Source organism: Plecotus auritus (genome assembly GCF_963455305.1).
Source record: "Plecotus auritus genome assembly, chromosome: X".
NCBI lineage: Eukaryota > Metazoa > Chordata > Mammalia > Chiroptera > Vespertilionidae > Plecotus > Plecotus auritus.
Window position 1 is genome coordinate 63755556 of NC_137784.1, and position 10504 is coordinate 63766059.

The window sequence follows — 10504 nt, forward strand, 5'->3', positions numbered from 1 at the left end:
CTTCAGGGCAAACCAGCTGGCCCCCACCTGTGCACCAGGCCTCTATCCTATCTAATAAAAGAGTAATATGCATATTGACCATCACTCCAACACACAAGATGGCTGCCCCCATGTGGACACAAGATGGCCACCAAAGGATGGCCAGCAGAGGAGGGCAGTTGGGAGAGACCAGGCCTGCAAGGGAGCGCAGTTGTGGGCGATCAAGCCTGTAGGGGAGGGCAATTAGGGGTGACCAGGCCTGCAGGGGAGGGCAGTTAGGGGAGACCAGGCCTGCAGGGGAGGGCAGTTAGGGGCAAACAGGCTGGCAGGGGAACAGTTAGGCATCAATCATGCTGGCAGGGGAGTGATTAGGGGTTGATCAGGCTGGCAGGCAGAAGTGTTTAGGGGCAATAAGGAAGGCAGGCAGGTGAGCAGTTGGGAACCAGCAGTCCTGGATTGTGAGAGGGTTGTCCAACTGGCATCCGGCCTAAACGAGCAGTCGGATATCCCTTGAGGGGTCCCAGATTGGAGAGGGTGCAAGCTGGGCTGAGGGACACCCCGCCCCCATGCACGAATTTCATGCACCAGGCCTCTAGTAAGCTTTATAACCACTGGGACATAGCATACTGTCAAGACTTCTACCTTTTGTTGGATCTGGGAATTAATTGTTTCTTAAATTTTTTTGCAACTTGTGCCAGCTCTCCATAATATTTTCTTGATATTGTTTCTAGTTTATAATACTGTTAACCTTTACAACAGTCAACATTACATCTGTGTAGATTAAAAATTAAAGGAAGCAAAAAGATATGTCAAACAACAAAATTAAAAAGGAGGTGTGGCAATGTTATCAGGCAATATATTTTAATAAATATTGTGAGATGAAGATGAATATTTTATAATGATGAGTGTTAATCCATCAGAATAAAAATGATAACATATGTAATATATATAATGGCTTTTATCAAGTAATAATTATTTCTACAATGTTGCTATAGTGTTACATATATTTTTGTTTACAGCATGGATACATCTATACAAGTTAAAATGATTTTCAATAGATTAGTGTAATTCACCTCTACTCTGAACATACTTCAGGAGTGGTTGATTATAAAATGTCAAAAATATTTATTTCAAGTTTCCATAAAATCTCTGAATAAGCAATGTTTATGATAATATGCTCCACTGCTTCCCATTATGAGAAACATGAGACTTGTGCAAGTTATGTCACTGAACCTTAGCTTCCTTATCTGTAAATTTGTGAAAAATGCATGTCTACATCATAGTGTTGAAAGAATATCTATGTATTATCTATCTATCTATCTATCTATCTGTCTATCTATCTATCTATCTATCTATCATCTATCTAGAGAGAGCAATAAGGAAGAAGAGTCTGGTACTTAGTAAACAGTAAGCATTAGTTGTTATTAGCAACAAAGGTAATAATGGCTATTACTTGTTATAAAAACACCAAAAATAACCACAGAGAAGTTAAATAACTTGTCCAAGGTCCCACACTTAGTAAGTGATGGACTCAATATTTGAACCCAATCAAACTGACTGTTGAATTTGAGTCCTAAATCATAAACAGCACTGTCCCCAAGAACATATAATGTCTTCATTTTTTTTCTTTGTCAATGTTTTAAAAGAGAACAGTTAAATACATGAACACTAGTACAGTTAGAACATTTAAGTTTAAGTCATGGATCTACCCTTTACTCATAATATGTCCTTGAAAAAAATTACATAACCAGTCAGTCATTTATTCACTTAGTCACTATGTCAGTAACTGTGTCAGACAGGCTGATTCACTGCTCAGATCTCCAAGCAAGGAAGTTCTTACTGCTCAGCTGTGAGGAGCATGGTTAGCTGACAGGTTCTCCTTGACCACCCTCTCCTTAACTACTTCAGGCTCCATCTTAGCTATCAAGCTGATGTGCTCTTCTTGGGGTGGTGCCTGCTAATGACAGAGCAAGATGGTGATACAAGGATCTCATAATTTTCATTCAGCACGGTACTCCTCTAATGAGTAATCTTTGCTCAGGAGCTACACATTGGTCTGCATTATTATCTGATAATTTCCCCTACCCAGTCTTACTCCCTCCACTTTTTCTGCCCCAATAATGCTTTCATACCTCCCATTTAATCTCATCTACTTTCTAGAGAAGCAAGCCTGCAGGAGGCACTGTACGAGGTAATCGGCCTCAGAGACATTACACATGGGAAAAAAAGGTAAGAAAAATTAAGAGAGCAAATTGATAATGAAATATGTTTCCTAACCCCTTATAACATTGCTTTGCTAAATGAATAAAGTCAATTGAGAAGTTTATTTTTAAGCTAATTTTATTGAGTGTTTACCATGTGTTAAGTACTGCTTTAAATATTTTCCACATATCAACTCATTTAATCCTCACATAATCCCTGTGTGGAAGAGATTATTATTATTCCCATTTTGTGAGTGAGCAAAATGATACATATACTGCATAAATTTACCAGTGATATCACCTGTCAAAGTAAGGGAACAGAGTTTCAGACTTAGGTAATCTGAATACAGGATTCATGCCCTTAAACATATGTACCACTGCCACTTTATAACAATTCCATTAAAAAAGAATGAGAGAGAGAAGATGGTGACCAGCAGGAAGGTAGGGAGGGAGAGAGTGTGAGAGAGTGAGGGAGTGATAGAGGAGTGTGTAGACGTGTGTGGTGTGTGCCTGTATGAGTTAGGGATAGTTAGATTCTGCAGGTCTTCCAAGGGGCTGCCAAACCGGGCAGTCTTAGACAGCAGAGTGCCATGCACTACGCGGACACTTATGAGGTGGCCAGTGCGGGCACAGAGACCACACCATCTTGAGAAAAAGAGCTGCTTGAGACTAGGATCCTGGCCTCAGCACCACCTAGTCATGTCTCAGATGCAAACCAGGACCCTGCAGCCACTGGGGACAGAGACCTGCGACCACAGCTGCAGACCAACAGACAACAAGAATCCAGACATCCCAGCCGCAGATTTCTGTGAGTCAAGGAGCTTATCCCCCTCCCTGCAGGCTCATGGATAGCTCCATAGGAATTGATAGACCTGCCCCTCGCATAGGCCACAGTGCCCCTATGGGAATTTGAGCTTGGGAGCTCATGCACGGGCCATAGGGCTGTTAAGGGAATTTGAGCCTGTGCACACACAGAGACTGGGAATCTGCTCCCTGCAACGCAATCAGGTGACCAAACCTGAAGCCCACAAAGGGCTGCAGTGCCACCTGACTTCGATTCTGGTCAAACGCATACTGAAGTCTGTTTTCGGCAGCTCAGGAGCAGACCTCCAGCCAAAAAAGTTATACTGTGCAACCCAGTCCCCCATGGTGACCGGGACCCAGATTCTTCCGGCCGGAGGCAGTACTGAGAACCACTTGACTCTGTTTCTTATCGTGTGCACCTGGGAACCCTGACTCACAGCACATTCATACTAAGAGCCAGTGACTCCAATACTTGGTACATGCAGACACAGGGAACCTGATTCTCAGCGAGAAGCCACACAAAGCAACAGAGACTCTTATACTCGATTCTTGGCACAGACACAGGGGAACTCTGACTCCTATCATGCGCTAGGGGACTCTGATTTTCAGCACACGCCAACAGTGCAGTGCAGGCTGGGTCCCTGATTCTAGGTGTGCACAAGAGACCACACTGAGCACTGGTAACACTGACCCTGGGTGAGCCTGGTTCCCACCAACGCACGGGAACCACATGTCTTAGTGTCGGAGTACTTCAGTGACACTCGGGTGGTGCGAAGCTTTTTTTCCCAGGTCCACACAACTCAAAGTTTGAACCTTCTGGTGATAGTCAGAATGGGGAGATGACACAATCCCCAGAGGAAAGAAAATGAGGAGGCACTAAGAAAAGAAATTAGTGAAATTGAAGCATGCAACATGACCAAAAAAGAATTGAGAGTAAAGGTCGTGCAATTCATACATAGGATGGATGAGAAAATCAACAACCTATGAAAGAATCAGGAAGAAATGAATAGTGATATAGCTACAAGAAAAAAACACCATGGAAAGTTTCAACAGTAGACTAGAAGAAGCAGAAGACTGAATTAGTGAGTTAGAAGATAAGGTAGAGAAACAAGCTCAATCTGAAAGGCAACTGGAGAAAAAAAATAAAAAGCAGGAGGAGAGCCTAAGGGAGCATTGGGACAACATGAAATGAAGTAACATACGTATACTAGGGCTGCCAGAAGGACAAGAAGAGCAGCAAGGATTAGAAAATCTATTTGAAGAAATAATGACAGCAAGCTTCCCGGATATGGGGTAGAAAAAAGTTACACAAGTACAGAAAGTCCCAAGCAATATCAATCCAAAAGACCCACACCAAGACATGTCATAATTTCAATGGCAAATATTAATGACAAAAAGAGAATCTTAAAGGTGGCAAGAGAGAGACAGAGAGTTACCTACAAAGGATCCCCCATCAGATTATCAAATGATTTCTCAACAGAAACACATCAAGCTAGAAGGGAATGGAAGGAGGCATACAAAGTGTTGCAAAGCAAAGGACTGAATCCAAGAATACTCAACCCATCAAGACTATCAATCAAAATTGAAGGGGAAATCAGGAGCTTCACAGACAAAAAAACAGGCTAAGGGAGTTTATCACCACCAAACCAGCAATGAAAGAAATGCTAAAAGAAATATTGTAAAAAGAAGAAATAAAAAGGTAAGAAGGAACACAGACACAAAAATAGATATGACTACAAACAAGTACCTTTAGTAATAACTTTTAACGTAAATGGACTAAATGCTCCAATCAAAAGACATTGAGTGAGTGAATGAATAAAAAAAATGACCCATATATATGCTGTCTACAAGAGACCCACCAAGAACAAGGAAGTCACACAGACTGAAAGTGAAGGGATGGAAAAATATCTTTCAGGCAAATAGAAAAGAAAAAAAAAGCTGAGTTAGCAATACTTATATCTGACAAAATAGACCTCAAAGTGAAGGCCATAACAAGAGATAAGGAAGGCCACTTCATAATACTAGAAGGATCAATACAACTACAGGATATAACCCTGATAAACATATATGTACCCAATGAGGGAGCACCCAAATACATAACAAAACTCCTGGAAGATATCAAGGGAGAGATCGACAACAATACAATAATGGTAGGGGACTTTAATACACCACTGACATCCCTGGATGAATCCTCTAGACAAAAAATCAGCAAAGAAACAGCAATCCTAAATGACTCACTAGATCAGATGGACTTAACTGACATGTTTAGAACATTTCACACCAAAGCCACGGAATATATGTTCTTCTCAAGTACACATGGGACATTTTAAAAAATAGGCCACATATTGGGTCACAAGCAAAGTCTACCCAAATTCAAGAAGATTGAAATCATACCAAGTATCTTCTCAAACCACAATGCCATAAAATTAGAAATAAACTACAATAAAAACAATCCAAAAATCTCAAACACTTGGAAGCTCAATAGCATGCTATTAAATAATAACTTGGTTACCAATGAGATCAAAGAAGAAATTAAAAACATCCTGGAAACTAATGACAACAAAAACACAACAATTCAAAATCTATGGGACACAATGAAAGCAATCCTGAGAGGGAACTTTATAGTTCTACAGGCCTACCTCAAAAAAACAAGAAAAAATGGTAGTCAATCATCTAACTCTATAACACAAATAATTAGAAAGAGAGCAACAAGAAAAGCCCACAGGGAGCAGAAGGAAGGAGATAATAAAGATCAGGGCAGAAATAAATTACATAGAGACCAAAAAAACAATACAAAAGATCAATGAAACCAAGAGCTGGTTCTTTGAAAGGATAAACAAGATTGATGAACATCTAGCCAGGCTCACCAAGAAGCAAAGAGAGAGGACTCAAATAAACAAAATCAGAAATCAGAGAGCCGAAATAACAACAGACCCCACAGAAATAAAAAGGATTGTTTTAAAAAAAAATACCATGCACAACTCATTTCCAACAAACTAGGCCACATGGAGGAAATGGACATATTCCTAGAAAAATACAACCTTCCAAAACTCAATCAGGAAGATTCTAAAAATGTCAATAGGCTGATAACTATGGAAGAAATTGAAGCAGTAATCAAAAAGCTCCCAACAAACAAAAGCCCAGGGCCAGATGGCTTCACAGGGGAGTTATATAAAGCATTCAAGGAAGAACTAAAACATATCCTACTCAGACTATTCCAAAAAATTCAAGAGGAATGAACACTTCCAAGCTTATTCTATGAAGCCAACATCACCCTAATACCAAAACCAGATAAAGACAACACAGTGAAAGAGAATTATGGCCCAATATCCCTCATGAACATAGATGTCAAAATCCTCAACAAAATTCTAGCAAATCGGATCCAGCAATACATCAGAAAGATCATACAACATGACTAAGTAGGATTTATCACAGGGATGCCAGGAGGGTACAATATTCGCAAATCAATAAACGTGATACATCACATAAACAAATTGAGAGATAAAAATCGCATAGTCATATCAATTGATGCAGAAAAAGCATTTGACAAAATCCAACACCCCTTCCTGATAAAAACTCTCAGCAAGGTGGGAATAGAAGGATCATACCTCAACATACTAAAAGCCATATATGACAAACTCACAGCCAACATCATACTCAATGGGCAAACACTAAAACCATTTTCCCTAAGAACAGGAACAAGACAGGGATGCCCACTCTCAGTACTCCTGTTTGACATAGTACTGGAAGTACTAGCCATTGCAATCAGACAACAAGAAGAAATAAAAGGTATCCAAATTGGAAAAGAAGAAGTAAAACTGTCCTTATTTGCAGATGACATGATATTGTACATAGAAAACCCTAAAGACTCCATCAAAAAATTATTAGACTTAATACATGAATTTGGTAATGTAGCAGGATACAAAATTAATGCCAAGAAATCTATGGCATTTCTTTTCACCAATAGTGAATTTACAGAAAGAGAGACTAAAAAAGCAATCCCATTTACCATTGCACCAAAAAAAATTTAGATACCTAGGAATGAACTTAACTAAGGAAGTAAACGACCTATATGCGAAAAACTACAGGACACTGAAAAAAGAGATAGAGGAAGATATAAACAGATGGAGAAACATACCATGTTCATGGATTGGTAGAATCAATATCATCAAAATGTCCATACTACCCAAAGCAATCTATAGATTCAATGCAATCCCCATTAAAATACCAACAGAATATTTCACAGACCTAGAATGAACTTGCCAAAAATTCATCTGGAATAAAAAAAAGACCCCGGATAGCTGCAGCAATCCTGAGAAAAAAGAACAAAGTAGGTGGGATCTCAATACCCGATATCAAGCTGTATTACAGAGCCACTGTTCTCAAAACAGCCTGGTACTGGCACAAGAACAGACATGTAGATCAATGGAATAGAATAGAGAACCCTGAAATCGACCCAAACCACTATGCCCATTTAATATTTGACAAAAGATGTATGAACATAAAATGGAGTCAAGACAGTCTCTTCAAATAATAATGTTGGGAAAATTGGACAGATGCATGCAAAAAAATGAAACTAGACCACCAACTTACACCCTACACAAAAATAAACTCAAAATGGATAAAGTACTTAAATGTAAGATGGGAAACCATAAAAATACTAGAGGAATGCACAGGCAAAGAAATCTCAGACATATGCCAAAGCAATTTCTTCACTGATACTGCTCCTAGGTCAATGAAAACTAATGAGAAAATAAACAAATGGGACTAGATCAAAATAAAAAGTTTTTGCACAGCAAAAGAAACCATAAACAAAACAACAAGAAAGCCCACTGCATGGGAGAACATTTTGCCAATGTCATCACCACCGATAAGGTTTTAATCTCCAACATTTACAGGGAACTCATACAAATTAACAAAAGGAAGATAAACAATCCAATCAAAAAATGGGCCTCAGACCTAAATAGATACTTATCAAAGGAGGACAGAAGTAAGCCAAGAGACATATGAAAACGTGCTCAAAGTCACTAATTATCCGAGAGATGCAAATCAAAACAACAATGCGGTACCATCTCACACCTGTCAGAATGGCTATCATCAACAAATCAACAAAGACAAGTGTTGCGGAGGATGCGGAGAAAAAGGAACTCTTGCACTGCTGGTGGGAATGCAGACTGGTGCAGCCACTGTGGAGAACAGTATGGAGTTTCCTCAAAAAACTAAAAATGGAAATCCCATTTGACCCTGTGATCCCACTTCCAGGAATGTATCCCAAGAAGCTAGAAACACAAATCAGAAAGGATATATGCACCCCTATGTTCATAGCAGCACAATTCACCATAGCTAAGATTTGGAAACAGCCTAAATGCCCATCAGCAGATGACTGGATTTAAAAACTGTGGTACATCTACACAATTGAATACTATGCTGCGGTGAAAAAGAAGGAATTCTTACCATTTGCAACAGCATGGATGGAACTGGAGAGCTTCATGCTAAGTGAAGTAAGCCAGTCAGAGAAAGATAAATACCACATGATCTCACTCATTTATGGAATATAATGAACAACATAAACTGATGAACTGGGACAGATCCAGAGACAGAGAAGTATCGATCAGACTCTCAAACCTCAGAGGGAAGGTAGGGGAGGGTGGGGGTAAGGAGGAGAGATCAACCAAAGGACTTGTACGCATGCGTATAAGCCTAACCAATGGACAGAAACACCGGGGTGGGGCGGTGAGGGCATGAGTGGAGGAGGGTTAATGGAGGGATGAAGACACATATGTAATACCTTAATCAATAAAGAAAAATTTTAAAAAAAAGAATGAGAAACAAGACTCTTAGATGTTGTCTTCTGCTTCACTTCATAGATAATACATAAATAATTTTTTGTTAAATTACCATTATTATCATTATTGTTATTATAACATTTGATTTCTGTTTTGCCTTTATTCTGTTTGCCTGAAATACATTTACTTTGATGTATCTACCTAAAAACAACCTTTTGTCTGATGTATTTAAGTGTGTGACTCATTTTTAATTTTTTATTCTTTTATGAAATTTTTGTTTTATAAAATATCACTTTCATTTGAATTTTGGGGCTATAATACAAGTCACACAGTATTGTGCTCACAGACATATGCACTTTTACTTATTTTCTTGGACTGTAGAAAGAAATCCCCAATCAAAAGACATAGCATTCTCCAGAGAACCAGGACACAGTACAATTTTTTCTATATGTTTTTAGTTCCCTAATTAAGATATTTCCATTTGTGAGGATATTTCACAACAGAATCTGTTCTTTTTTTTTAAAAAAAAATAAGTCTTTATTATTCAGATTATTACAGTTGTTCCTCTTTTTTCTCCCCATAGCTCCCTTCCACCTAGTTCCCACTTCACTCCATGCCCTTACCCTCCCCCCCGCCCCACCATTGTCCTCATCCATAGGTGTTCAATATTTGTCCAGTCTCTTCCCACACCCCCACACCCCGTTCCCCCTGAGAATTGTCAGTCTACTCTTATTCTATGCCCCTGATTCTATTATATTCACCAGTTTATTCTGTTCGTCATATTTTTTATTCACTCGATTTTTAGATTCACTTGTTGATATGTATTGGTTGTCACTTTGTTGTTCATAATTTTTATCTTTACCTTTTTCTTCTTCTTCCTCTTCTTAAAGAATACCCTTCAGCATTTCATATAATACTGGTTTGGCGGTGATGAACTCCTTTAGCTTTTTCTTATCTGTGAAGCTCTTTATCTGCCCTTCAATTCTGAATGATAGCTTTGCTGGGTAGAGTAATCTTGGTTGTAGGTTCTTGCTATTCATCACTCTGAATATTTCTTGCCACTCCCTTCTGGCCTGCATAGTTTCTGTTGAGAAATCAGCTGACAGTCGTATGGGTGCTCCCTTGTAGGTAACTAACTGTTTTTATCTTGCTGCTTTTAAGATTCTCTCTTTGTCTTTTGCCCTTGGTATTTTAATTATGATGTGTCTTGGTGTGGTCCTCTTTGGATTCCTCTTGTTTGGGGTTCTCTGTGCTTCCTGGACTTGTAAGTCTATTTCTTTCACCAGGTAGGGGAAGTTTTCTGTCATTATTTCTTCAAATAGGTTTTTAATATCTTGCTCTCTCTCTTCTTTTGGCACCCCCATAATTCGGATGTTGGTATGCTTAAAGTTGTCCCAGAGGCTCCTTACACTATCTTCATATTTTTGCATTCTTTTTTCTTTTTGCTTTTCTGGTGGATGTTTTTTACTTCTTCATATTTCAAATCTTTGAGTTGATTCTTGGGATCCTCTAGTCTGCTGTTGGCTCTCTGTATATTATTCTTTATTTCAGTAAGTGTAAGCTTAATTTCTGATTGGTTGTTTTTCATATCCTTGAGGGTCCCACTAAATTTCTCAGAGGTTTGTGGAAGATTCTTGAGTAATGTTATTACCATGGGTTTGAACTCTATATCCAGTCGTTTGCTTTCCTCCAATTCTTTCATTTGTGACCTGTTTCTTTGTCCCTGCATTTTGG